The sequence below is a fragment of the Agrilus planipennis genome, unplaced genomic scaffold (genome assembly GCF_000699045.2).
Source record: "Agrilus planipennis isolate EAB-ADULT unplaced genomic scaffold, Apla_2.0 scaffold214, whole genome shotgun sequence".
In the NCBI taxonomy this organism is placed as follows: Eukaryota; Metazoa; Arthropoda; class Insecta; order Coleoptera; family Buprestidae; genus Agrilus; species Agrilus planipennis.
Genome location: NW_020438974.1, coordinates 331,196 through 345,932, shown reverse-complemented (window position 1 = coordinate 345,932; position 14,737 = coordinate 331,196). Strand labels below are relative to the sequence as shown.

Genomic DNA, 14,737 nt, shown 5'->3' with positions numbered 1-14,737 from the left:
CATCTCTAATAATAAATAATTTTCAGTAAAAGAACCCTTAACTTTGAGGTTATAATCACCTACTTTTAGATTCTGACTAACGTTCAGTTCAACGTTGGGTTTCTTTTCCTATAGTTGTCTAATATTGCTATTTTATAATGGCTGAAACATGCATACGTACATTATACGTATTAGTTTTTATTGTGAGAATGTTTTAAAATGTTCTATTCAACCTAACATCCATTGTACGTACTTGTACCACCTCTACCCTTTAAATTCCATCACCTGCACGGAAACCTGTACATACCTATGTATGTAGGTACATAATTTCAATCACCCCTTCTAATCGTGGGAACGAATTTAATGTCGATAACGGGGGTATGGAAATGCCAACAGCAATAAGCACAACGGGGTTGAACTTAAATCCCTTACAAATAACCATGTAATTACTATCGAACTTAGCGTCAAAAAGCTTATGTTCTATTATTATTTATAAATAGTTCATAAGTAACACAAAAAAAGTAGGGAAAAAGTGAATATAAACGAAACATTAGTAGAAATGACTGGTGAGATGGTTCAGAAGGGAAGGAGTAGTAGACATATAATAAAACAGAGGTAAATAAGTCACTTATATGTTAATGAACGGTTAATTTAGAAATTCAAAAAAGATTGTTAAGTGTATGTCTGAGCACGGTGCCGTACCNCTATTAAATAACATCTTTAGTAAAGTAATTAATAATTTAAATTAGAACGATCTATTCCAACATAATATTCATTACCAATTGTTATTAAGTAGGTTTTTATGTTATAATTATTAAATTATTCTTACTAGTATTTATTTATTTTTTTTTTTCTCTGGTGGATAAACCCGGTGACATTATCTGGTACCCGGCCGAACCCTATAAAATGTGCCAAATATGCTGAATACCTGATCCAAAGCGAATATCCACTCCATCTCTAATAATAAATAATTTTCAGTAAAAGAACCCTTAACTTTGAGGTTATAATCACCTACTTTTAGATTCTGACTAACGTTCAGTTCAACGTTGGGTTTCTTTTCCTATAGTTGTCTAATATTGCTATTTTATAATGGCTGAAACATGCATACGTACATTATACGTATTAGTTTTTATTGTGAGAATGTTTTAAAATGTTCTATTCAACCTAACATCCATTGTACGTACTTGTACCACCTCTACCCTTTAAATTCCATCACCTGCACGGAAACCTGTACATACCTATGTATGTAGGTACATAATTTCAATCACCCCTTCTAATCGTGGGAACGAATTTAATGTCGATAACGGGGGTATGGAAATGCCAACAGCAATAAGCACAACGGGGTTGAACTTAAATCCCTTACAAATAACCATGTAATTACTATCGAACTTAGCGTCAAAAAGCTTATGTTCTATTATTATTTATAAATAGTTCATAAGTAACACAAAAAAACTAGGGAAAAAGTGAATATAAACGAAACATTAGTAGAAATGACTGGTGAGATGGTTCAGAAGGGAAGGAGTAGTAGACATATAATAAAACAGAGGTAAATAAGTCACTTATATGTTAATGAACGGTTAATTTAGAAATTCAAAAAAGATTGTTAAGTGTATGTCTGAGCACGGTGCCGTACCTGTGCGAAAAGTGGATGTACAGAAGGCGTTATGGAAATCAATAAGGCATAGGCGAGATGGGTTGGTAGGACACCTCCTCAGACATAAAGAGCTAGTTAGGTACATATCAGAAGCAGAAACAGGGGTTAAAAGGAGTAGAGGTAGACCCAGATTAGATTATTGTTCACAAATAGTTAAGATGTTCTACACGGAGAAAACTAAATTTCTGTGACAACGAAAAAATTACAATTTTCGATTATAAGTGACTGAATTTAACGTAAAAATAGCGAAATTTATTAGGTAACATGTAATAATCTCATTTTTGACATGTTTCTTTATAGATTATTTCAAGCTTCTTAATTATTACAATTAAATTTGTAATATTAACTAAAATACTTAGTAAATTTATTTCTGCTAAGATTTTATTTTTACAAATTCGGGTATAAATTGTAATTTTTATTATTTTCGTTTACGAAGCAACGGGCTAGTGGAATAAATTGTAAATATCGCTATTTATTATTATATTTAGGTAAATTTTCGTTTTTCATTTTCTTTGTGTAGTTTTAGGGAAATGCGAATACTAGGTCAGGATAAGTGATGGATGCGTATCCAACCAGTCTTAGGACTGACGACCTTATAATGATTATGAAGCAACACAATGCTGTTTTAAAGATGTGTATAGTTTTTCATCTTCTAGCTACAAGTAATAGCGATTGTTTTTTTTTAAACTAATTTATCTACTTGCATACGTATCGATAATTCCTAAATGGTATAAAGGGAAGCAATTTGGACAGGTGTAACTAGTGTAGCTTTATTGTATGCTAATACATATGTATACAACCTTCTAGTTAAAAAGAAAGCGTAAAACTTCAGTAATTATAAAAACACGCGAGTATTCAGACTGACTTAAGGGTAGGTGGTACTTAATTATGATAAAACAGAACTCACTTTAAAAACAAATGCATTCAGTTCTAAATGCTGATACGATTTGCTTTAGTACGCGGAGTCGTTCTAAAAATGGCATTTCACCTCCTTTAAATAACGCAAGAGCGTAAGAGGTCTATCTTTAGACTCCTTTTGAAACGAATTATAAATAATTACATCGTTATGGGCTTTTATTGTGTAGAAACAGCAGCAACTAATTAGAATATTTTCTCGGTCTGCAATTATGAAAAGAATTTAACTAATGACGTTTTATTACTTTTAATTAAAACACGGGTTTCTTTTTTATTAAAATAAGTTCATGTTTCGCTCTTCGTTCGCAAACGTTAGAATTATAAATACACTAAGGCAATTTCAATGTATATTTATTTGCAAAAATCGTTGGGGAATTTACCGAAAATACCCATACTTACTTTACAATAACATATATGTAATTTCTATAGCCTTCTTGATGTCCGATTAAAAAACAAACAAGATATTACTAATAATAATATCCGTTGTAGTTTATTTATCCAAAACGAATACACTAATTATTATTATTTTTTTCTATAAATAAATATATGTTCGTTTTTTATTATTGCTACAACCGGACTTGCTAATAAATATTAACTTGTAATTCTCGGATAATAATACGTAAAAATGGCAACTGTTTATTTTTGCATGAGATTCAATGGTAAATGTTCAAGCATACCTTCGTAGAAATATGAATACAAACAACACCAGGCACTTTGATAAAATAAGAAAGCAAGCCAACTTGATAAAAGTATGATGTGTTATCGACTATAATAAAAGATATCTTAGAAAACAATGTTTTCTCAACATAACAGTGGTATGTAATCGCTAATCAATAATAATCATTATTTTGTGTATCTGTATAATAACAACGCCTTATACATATACACAGTAGTAGAAACACTAGTGGGGAGCTGAAAACCGAATATGCTATCATCAAAGGGCGGCAACATCGTTGGAAAAATTTGGAAAAATACGACGTGGTGTAGGAAAATTCGTACAAATGTCTTCAGACATCGTTTCATGTAAATAATAAGAATAGAATATGGATGAACCATTTATCAGTCGAACAAGAAGAATGTTTTCGTTTTGATGTTTCACAGAAACCATCCCAGCGGTTATGATATTGACAAACTTGTGATTTGTTTATGTTTGGCTAATCTCCGTATCGCTAACAAAAGTAATATACATAAGTCCAATTAATGCAATTTAGAGCACTATTAATTAATAAAAAGGGACAAAAAAATAAGACTTCTAAGCACTCTATAGTGGTATAAAAAAGTAAGAAGCTGTATCTTTTGGGACGTTTAGAAAACAAAAAGGCGATAATAAGGCCCTAAATGACCCAATCAAATTTTGTGTATTGACTTTTGCCTAACGACATTTTGTCTGATTTTGGGGGAGACTTGGTTGTACACAGTCAAATGTCGAAACTATCTTCAATTAGGTTATGTTAATTTTTTTTTCAAATTTTCGATCAGCCAAAAAACGGAATAATTGTCAAGTATAGAATAGATTACTCATTCCACTACATATCGATCTTTGCCTATTACATATATTTATATACATATACACTCCAATTCTAACTTTAAACAGATGACAACAAAACATTACTTGTACGTAATAATTTTGGTTCTTGTAACAATAACGCTAAAAAAATGAGGAATTGATTCGACTATAAGTGAGATATGAACCAATACATTATTATCATGAATATCAGCACTTTGAGTACACTTGAAGCAGATAAATGTAACTGCCCTTATTATGTAGCAGAATATGCTTTTTTGTGAACTTACGTGACTTACTGACTGAAATTTGCTGCTCTCACACAACTTTATAGGCACTTTGTCTAAAATCACGTTTTAAAAAATATTGAAAATTTACACTGTTTATATAATAAACTCAATTCAGACTATTGAAACAACGACACACTTTGATAGAAATACTACGGGGCGACCATTGTAAAGAAAATATTTGCACTTTAATTACCTTACAATAAATAATTAATAAACATTAACGTACAGGCCACACAGTCGTCCACTATGAACTGAATAACAGCAGCTTCTACATCCAAATTAATGGTTAGGCTCTCATAATTAACGTGTTATCTTGTAGATAGCAGAAACCTGAGTAAAGATAATCTTCTATTGCTGATAAACGTCACAGTAGTTTTTAAAAATGTAAACCTTGAACTGCTAATTATCAGTTATTGCACGATTATAAGACTATTAGAAAGTAATTATTTACGTATAGGTACCACATCTATCTTTACCCTTGCAACCATCATGGGCGACATTCAGATATAAATATGTAAAAGGACAATACCAGACACATTGTAGCTTTCTCATTCTAAATAATTTAAAATACCGTTTATACGTAACTTTTTTTATAATTTACACGTTACATATGAAAATTTATTTATTTGTAGATTTATTAGGTATATAATCATTGTAATTTCAATGTAAAAGGCATACAGGCACTATCTGCTGCTTTAATAATTACAAAAAAAGTCAGGGAAATTCTAGGAAACGCCACTGACTTCAGTTTTATTTACATTGTTATGTACAAACAACTTAATAATATTTATAATGCGAGTAAACAACAAACAATGTAGACTATTGTAGCTAATGAAGATTATGTGCTACAGTACTCGGTTCAAGTATGATAACAAATACAATGTAAGTATAACTATGTAGTTGAGAATTCGTCCAAATTTCGGATGGGTATCGTTGGTGATTGTAATTATAGCGATCCCCCATACCATAATATTTGGTTCAAAGCTATCTCTGGGTGCCCAGCACTTTCCACATGTCAATTAGGAAATCCTTTCATACAATACATTAACCCAAATAGGTGCATGGTACTTCACACATATCAATCACAGAAACCTTTCCTACCATAACCTAGTCTAGTGTATACCCAACAACGAATCCGAATGTAAGTGCACACTTTACACATGTTTCAAGAGCCTTCGCACACTAGAACTCATGTTATATTAGCAACTATCGATAATTAGATGAAAAGTATATTCATCGTGAAACACTGAGTGTTACTGAATAGAATAGTAACTAATATTATTTTTTATGTATTTATTGAAAACCTTTGTATAAGTGGACTGTATTTGATTAAGAACTTTATTGCATGAATGATTGCGTAAGAATGGTTGAGAACAACATTATTTTAACATATATAACATAATAAGGTGTAAGATAAATTGGCAAATGTGAGTCATGCACTGGTCTAATTTCTCACTGCAGGTTCGCACTAGTCTAATCTGCGACCGAAAATAAACAATATCACCAAAATTGATTACGAGAAGCAATTCAGACAAAACAAAACATATACAGAGTGACACTTGCACAAACACTGAGAATTCCAAATAAAACAGCAATGTTTACAAGTAAATTGTAATAATTGTCATACTGTCTACGTAGGACAATCTAGCAAAACCATAACAAACAGAACTAATGAACATTAAAGCAATGCTTCGAAAAAGATATCTATTCTCTATTCCGTTTTATGTCGCATCACGTGAAAATTACTCATTAAAATTCCAAAATACAATTAACTGTTGCGGCAAATCAGAAACCGAAAATGGCAGTGTTTTAACCGCTTGTGAAGTCTTTGATAATATTCTTCATTGCATAATAAGGTGGATTTCCTTCGTTTTTACCAAATTCCACAAGTTTCGTTTGAATAAATTAGCATCAGTACACTTACACTGCATTTGTGCGTAGTACTTATACGAGGTTATAGTCGCAAACCATATTTTTTCAGAAAGTAGAGCTTACAGCATGTATGCTACAAGTTTTTTTACTACCTATGTATAATTGTTTGAGAATTTTTAGTTGTTGACTTTGAGTAACCGCTTTTTAAGTAAGTGAATAAAAATATGTACATATACAGTAACTTTTCCTGGGTTAGCTGTTGTTAAGTATTTACATCATAATAATGTACAAGACGTTTCCTTGATTTAGAACGAAGTTGCCTAAAACATAAAAGAGCAAAAACACTCACGTAATGCAACATGCTAAGAGTGAGAGAAAGCCAGAGTTAAGGTTTTACTTGCTTGCTGGCTGGCGTCGCTTGAACAGAACTTCAAGTTTACAAGAAAAAGAGTAATAATGGTGCTGTTCTAGATTTCACACTTTTCAATACGCCACTGGTGGATTTAAATTAAAAACCGGAGTGAAAAAGTTAAAAGCGTGCATAGCAGCTGGTAAAATGTAGGTAACCCACGAATTGCGAAAAAACAAAATATAAACAGGCAGTTTAATTAAACAACTTATCAACAAAACAAGTAGACAAGAAAAATGTTACTGAAACCTTATAAAACGTTGATTTTATATCTTGATTTATAATCTTCTATTACTGCTGACTTAATTTCTATTAAATCTACACTATACACAATAAGCTAGCACGAAAAAAAATCTTAGCAAAGTTTATAATTTTGAATTATGATTTTTTCCTAATCTCACTCAGAAAATGGTCACTATAAGTATCTTTCTTTATAGTGACGAACATGGTAATTCTTTTGTAAGATTTTTTCTCTCCGTATACTTTTTATGAAATAAAGCAATTACAAAAGTACTCTACAGCCTAGATCACGTACAACCAACAAGTCGATCACCGGTGACTAAAGAAAATCCCAATTTTTCTCAATGAACATAACGACAAATCACTTTAGAAAAGAAGGTATTTGAAATAAAATCGATAGTTTACAAACTGATATAATATCTAAAGAAGATTATTTTGTGGAAATATACCATTATCGTCAAATGTAGCGAATTTTATTATTTTGGATCTGCATACTTATATGAATCGCCTTTTTCATATTTAAAATTAACGATGAGCACACTACTGATTCCCACATTGAGGATCAATATTATCATCGTCACCTAGATATGCACCAAATTGATTCCTTGGCTAGAGAAAGGTAGACACAGGATTCTCATTAATGATAGGATAATAAAAAAGATTAATATTTTTAGAAACAATTCAATTAAGTACATATTTTTCACTTTAATTTAAAGTAATTCCATGCTACATAAATGCGACAAACCTTTACAGCTACAAGATACAAGTGCAAGTAGGAGATGGAAAATATCGCACAATACGGAATTCGAAATAATACTGGTAATTTACATTTCGAGATAACAAATGTACTGCAGTGTTGCGTGCCAAGAAATCACGACACGTTTCCGATTGTCATTTGAAATTGTAAAGTTTAACAATATGAAGCTAAATCTGCTTTGTTCTCGTCGCATAACGAATACGAATTGTGATTATTAAAGATGGAATAAATAACCGAAGGCTTTCAAAATATGAACAATAAACTCCAAAATATCGTATAGAACATTCGTGGATGGAATCAACAGAAGCACGCAATGTTTCATAAGTTTAACAGTAATTTACAAGTATGTTTATTTAAACAATTTCACCTTTTCAACTGACTTCAAAAAAAATGAGGTTCTCAATTTGACTGCATTGTTTTTTTCGTCGATTATCAACTGAATCTAGAATCTCAAGGATTTTAAATCCGAAAAAATATTCAACCTCTAATTTGTTATACTTAATTGTTAATTGAATCTAATTTCGTTGGTGTTCAAAATTCAAATTGTAAAAAATGACTCTAATATCGCCAAACAACCATAGAACACATCGTTGGTTATTTGGCGAGATTAGTCATTTTTTACAATTTATACGTAATTGTATTTAGTTGGACATTAAATATTAAAATTACTACACAATTACGGTTTAGTAATGTGAAGTGAAGATAAGATCCCTCTCTATTTGGTTCCATCTGATATTTTATGGTATTCTTTTGAGATAATGCGTTGGTCGTTTTGGTAAATAATTATAAACATGCTTAATAATAGCTATGAAACATAGCAAAACATTCTATTTACTACACGTGTTTCGAACATTACGATTAGGTATGCACATTCACAATACCGCTGTACAGTAATGACTAATAACAAAACATAAAGCTGTATCCACACTATAAAGTCAATCACGGTTCGTTCGCGGTCCGATCTCATTCTGGTAAAATCTAATCATGTTCACATTAGACAATCTGACTCAGTTTACGATTCAGTCTTGAAGTGTCAATAATCGAAGTATTAGAAAAAAAAAATAATTTATTAAATCTGTATCATTCGCAAAAGAGCATTCGTACTATCTATACATGTCGTGACAAGTTCGATCGTGATCAAACAAAATTTCGGTAAATGTCTAGATGATCCCCCTTCGGGGGTGGCATATTTATTAACTTTCAACCCCCATAACTTTTTATGGGAATGAGACCGCCACGAACTTTTTATGGTACGGTGGTGGGGGAGACTTCCTCTTTCGATCCCCCCAACATCTAGGGCCATCATCTAGACCTTTACCAAAATTTCTTCAAGATTGATCGCGACTCGAATGGGATTCGACCGGAACTTGACTGTTACGGATAGTATAAATGTACACATTGTTTTTCATTGGATAATATTTTACTAGACCGAGATCTGAGCGCGAACGAAACGTGATCGACTTTATAGTGTGGATCCAGCCTAAACGGAGATACAAAAAATCGTAAGTAAGGACTAGCGAGCACTTTTCTCGCAAAAACGTAACACAGGTGAGTATATGCAAGTGAGCGCATATGCGACTAAATAAACGTAGCGATTAAAAAATTGCAACTGGTTCTGTTTTTCTCGAAGCGCGATTGTCGCGTGTGTTAAGTGAATTTTACCGACAGGTATTGAACCTGCGCGCACTTGCGACTAAGCTGTCGCAACTCACTGACTCTTGTTTTCTGCACAATTGATGAATATATTGTGGTTATCAAACATGTCAAACTATGAGTCCTCTGCAAAAGAAAGAAGAAACGTCACATAGTGTTTCGGATACGGAAAAAATTATACCCGAAATTGAAAAAAGAAAATTGCTGTTTTTACTTTAATGATGGGATGGAACCAATACACATAGTTTCTGTGACGCTAACATTGCAAATGACTAAAAGCTGCGACTATTTGATCGCATCGGTTTTACTTCCGACTGAAAAATCGCAGTGTGCGCTAGGCCTAAGACAAGATTTCGTATTTATATTTCGCATTTTCACTTTAAACTGAAATACGACTACTTCTTTTATGCTTACAGAAAATGTTTAATAGTGAATTCCTTCGAGCTTACAGAATACAAAGAAATATTTTTTCAATTCGTGTTTGCGCTTACTTCTTTGGAATTTTTCATTAAAGGACAAAAGTTTAGAACTATATATATAAACAAAAATTAATATGATACGTAAATATATGTATATTGAAATCTATGAACAAAAAACGGTTCATGAGCGTTAATGTTGATAGTAAAATATTGACTCTTAGAATTAGTTTTGAATGAATTCTACAACAATTACATCCAACACCTCTCTTTGTTCTTATAAGGCCCCTAGCGAGGATTCTGTCAGGGGGGGGGACGCAACCGATTAACCAACTGAATTGGTTTCACAGTTATCAATTTTTGTCTTTGTTTTCGGTGATGTCTAAAAATCCTGTTCTGGATTAACTAATTCTAGCAAAAACTTTGGCACTTTCTATTAAGTTTTGAATTACATTTTCCTATTGCTTTATCGAAATGAGGGATTCCCTGGTTTTATTAATAAAATGTATATTGCGACTACAATGTCCCAGTCTTCCTTCTTATGTCGTTTTTACGAGGCGCTTCCAGTAACTGTCTCACTTTGACCAGAAATCCGATTTCTTGTTGATACTTTAAGGGTAATCTTTGCTACCTGCGAGAGATCACTGAACACCGAATTGAGGACCGATATTATTTTTATGGTTCCTATGTTTTTTTTTTTGTAATTTTATTACAGCCCATAGACATGAAAAAAAAAAAAACTTTTGGGTGTTTCATTCCCACCAGCCACTAGTGCTGGTGGGCGGGCAGTCTCTCCGGACTACTCCGGAAGGCCTTCTTCAGCCAGCTTTCAGGAATCGTGGGAATGGGTGGGTGGTGGTTCGGGTGAGAAAGATGAGACGGACGAAATGAAGACAGAAGAGAGTGAAAGATTATCTGTGGAATATTAGTGCCTCAGCATTTGCCTAAGTGATCCAAGGAAAACCCAGAAAAACTTGGACCAAGGCAGACGGACCCGGAATCGAACCGGCGTCCTCCCGAATGCTAAGCAATGGTCTAGACCTCTTAGAATGCTCTTCGAGTTTGTCAAGCAGTTTTACCTATATTCTACAGGCGTTTTTACACGAAATTATGAAGGAAGTCTATTTTTAACATATTTCCTAATTAATAACACAAGTTGAGAACGTCAAATGAGCAGGTATTGGGGGGGGGCATCCCCGGAATCCTCCCCTTTAACTAGGGCTTCGATAAACGTTACGAAACTGATATTCCCTACATATTTTCTTATTCCGAAAAATCGGAGAAGGGAAATTACTCTACGCAGAGCTTTCTTTAAATCACCTGAATAAGTACAAGTACAAAGAACAAGAATTCGATTAGCGCTGTGCGATGTGGTTCTAATACGTGAGGATATTTCTTCGCAAATTTACTTACATACAATATATCGCCGTCTCTCTCACCAACCTTCAGGTTTCATATACAATCAACGTCACTTATTTTCTTCTGGTCAATTTCTTTCGAACCGCATGCAAGCAATAATAAATCACTAGCCGCTACTGTCATATAATTAAGTAATGTTTTAGTAGCTGGGGCAAGTGGTACTTACTCTATCGTAATTTAAGTCAAATGCATTTCCTCATTATAATAACTAAGGCTGTACTTCCTGAAGAAGAAACTCGTGGAAAAAAAGTTAATTAAACTTATTCCGTACTCATGACCGCTTTACTATGATAACTGTACACGTTTCGTCTCTCAAGGTGATAACCCATGTTCCATGTTGGTATACCAATGTGTTGGCGTAATTGCGTCTCTCCTTATACGAGCAATTAATTTCCTGAAGTGATTTTGCTACAGAAAGAGATACATTGAAACGTAGTAAGCAGGTAGAATAACTACGTTTATAATTTGCACGTCATGTGTGTGATGTTAACGTAAATTATGACCTGAGACACTGTTAATGTTCTCTGTAAACACAACGTATAGCTTTCCTTACATTTTTACTACTTGTTATTATCATAAGTACCTTTCAATGCGTATATTCCATTAACTAATTTCCTCACCAACATTTTCTTGAAGAAGCAGACGATAAAAAATACTTAAAAGGGGCGCCTGTTTATGGATTCACGAACCTTTCACTAGTTCCTTGTTTGTGAATCCACCTACTATCACACATTTTTGGTTGTTTAGGCATTCCTCAACTATCTTCATTAATAGCTGTTAATATTTTTTTAGATTTTGAAATAATTTTTGTCAGCTTTTTTTGGTAGTTGCTAAAATATTTTCACGTATATATACATTTTTCAATTAGGCAAGAAAAGACTTGACAATGAAAACAAAAAGTCTTCAAAAAGCAAACCTATTAAAAATTGCGTTTAGTAGTTTGTCCTAATTTGTATTATTTATTGATTACTACACTAGATTATTTGTTATTTTGATATAGTTCTTGTGTTTACTTTTTCTATAAAGGTATTTGGAGTTGATTCATCATCATCATAAGTCGTCAGTCCTAAGACTGGTTGGACAGGCACCTTCACTCTTTCACATCCTGAGCTAATCTTCGCATTTCCCTAAAACTAGAGCAACCCACATCCTTAACTATTTGCGAACAGTAATCTAATCTAGGTCTACCCCTACCCATTTTAACTACCGTCTCTGCCTCTAATATGTCTCTGTATATCGCCTATTTCTTATTGAACTTTCCATAGAGCCCTCTGGAGTTGATTAAGAAATAATAAATATGGAAAAATCACTAGAGAAATATAGCGCAGGGTCATTCTGTTTTTAACAAAAAGAAATCATTGTTGTGCTCGAGATTGGTTAATTTGAAAACTCGACAACGATTATTATTAAAGGTGTATCTTTAGTGCTTCACTCTATGAGTTTTAAGCATGAACTGTGAGCTGCGAAAAAAATTAGAAGTGTTTTAAATACATAAACGTAGTCATAAGAAGGAGGAGGTATTAGAAGGAATAAGAGAACCGAGGGATAAGAAATCGCGGAGCCAGGTTGGTAGAATACTTAGTAAAGGTCTAAATGATCAGGGGATCGAAAGAGGAGATCTCCCCCACCACTGTACCATAAAAAGTTCGTGGCGGTATCACCCTCATAAAAAGTTATGGGGGTTCAAAGTTAATAAATATGCCAATTTTTATACATTTCTAGGCATGTAAATATTTATATAGTCATTCTTAAACAATATTCAAAGGTAAAACTAATGAAAAATACATAAAAATATTGAGAAAGTTATATAAAACATTATTTAAATATCTTTATCAATAGGTTAGGTTAGGTTATGTTATCGGGTTTTGTTCAAGTGACCACCCTCTTTCGATCCCACACCTCCACCAGCTTGAAAATAATTATTTTATTGAATTTTTGTTTGAACGAAAATGTATGAAAATTGTCAAAATAATCAACTTTCAACCCCCATAACTTTTAATGAGGGTGAGACCGCCACGAATTTTTTATGGTCTAGTGGTGGGGGAGACCTCCTCTATAGACCCCCCCCTTTATCACCTAGACCTTTACCGAATACTTTCTTAAGACATGAAGAGCTGGTAAGAAACATATTTTTTGGATTGAAAAGTGTCGTTGTTGGTAATTAACGATATTTTAAGTTACAGAGAAGATAAGACAGGAACATTTACTGTGTCGTTATGGTCCATGACGAACTTTTACCTCTACAGCCATGATTTAGTCATAACGAGCTTATTTAATGGGCAATTAAATATGTATCTCTCAGTTATTCCAATATTTCGCTAAGGAGAGATAATATTACAGAAAGTTTTAGTCTTTAGTTGTGTACATAAAATGGTTTGAATGCGCTATAAAGCCGAGCCAGTGATACTCTGCGTACAAGGTTGAAGTCAAGGTGTGTTTATCCACTATATTGAACGTAACGTAGATGTACGCAAACGTGTATTTACATAAATCGTGTAAACACTGAACGTAATTGTCCTTAAACCACGGGCATGCTTTGGAGTCAGGTCAGTTTTTAATTTTATGTGCGTATTAAAAATGATTTGCCGCATGAAATTCGAAAACGAATAAAAAACACGATATTGAAATTCACGGATTGAAGGAAGTGGATCAAACAAACGTGTGCTTCCTCAGTGTTTTTTAAAAAGCGTTATGTAAATTATTCAGCCTTTTACACAAGCATACAAAACATCTTTTGCAACAATGATTAAGACAAACGATTAGCGAAACAGATTTGCCTACATTCTCAGCTCTTTTCTTCTATTATGAAATCGTTTGCATTTTGTAGACGATTTTTTAAGTTCCGTGGCCAAATTGCAAAAAGAAATCGCTAAAACTTCATCATATTCGTTGAATTGTACGTGATAACTCTATTTTACTCGAAAACTATTGGATTTATGTGGCTCAAATTGAATACATTTTAGGTGTTCCCTAGAGTGTAACGTTACTGTACATATTTTAAAAAAGACAAGTGTCTAGCCTCCAGGTACCGGTATCCAATTTTATCCCGGTAAATACAGTGACGTCAGTCACATGATGGAAATCTACCAGGATTTTCCTGATACTCATAGGTCAAACAATCTAACAATGTCACTAAGGTTCTGATAGTTCACACTGTTTATTTAACCGGCTGATTGGCTTAACCATAGTGTGATACTTCTTCCTTTCTACTTATTTGTTTATTTATTTTTTACTAATTTCTTCCTATTTCAGGATACGACATGCTTTTTTATTTTATACATATTAAGCTACGCTTTTTAGTATCCTACAAATCCAGATTTTGCGTCATAGAACTGACTTACTTACCGGGATAAGATTGGATAATTGGTAGTACCAGAAGGTTGCTCACTGCTTTTAAAAAATGACTATTTAGTTTCCTTTTGACGTGACAACGTCATAAGAAAATACTGATGGAATGGTTTCATTTTTCAAAAGAAAGTTTTAATTTTATTCGTTTGATAGATATTTTGTATGGATATAGAGAAGGAGGTAAATGGAAATGTATTATTGTATAGCAGCTGTCCACGCGGACGCATCGCTCACTCAAGTAGGAGAGAGACAGATGTCGAACGCTGCCGAACGCGGAGGCC

General features: G+C 33.2%; 1 protein-coding gene across 5 annotated transcripts in view; it reads right to left on the bottom strand.

Annotated features, from left to right (window-relative positions):
* Window positions 1-14,737, bottom strand: part of LOC108739150 — a 157,890-nt gene that overhangs the window by 41,862 nt on the left and 101,291 nt on the right. Inside the window, exon 1 of one of the 5 annotated variants that reach the window (XM_018472897.2) lies at window positions 4,343-4,601. The exons of 3 other annotated variants lie outside the window; for them this stretch is intronic. The gene's annotated coding sequence lies outside the window, so the exon portion shown is untranslated. Of the gene's footprint in view, window positions 1-4,342; window positions 4,602-14,737 lie in introns of those variants that run through there. One more of the 5 variants, XM_018472899.2, reaches the window with a different exon arrangement.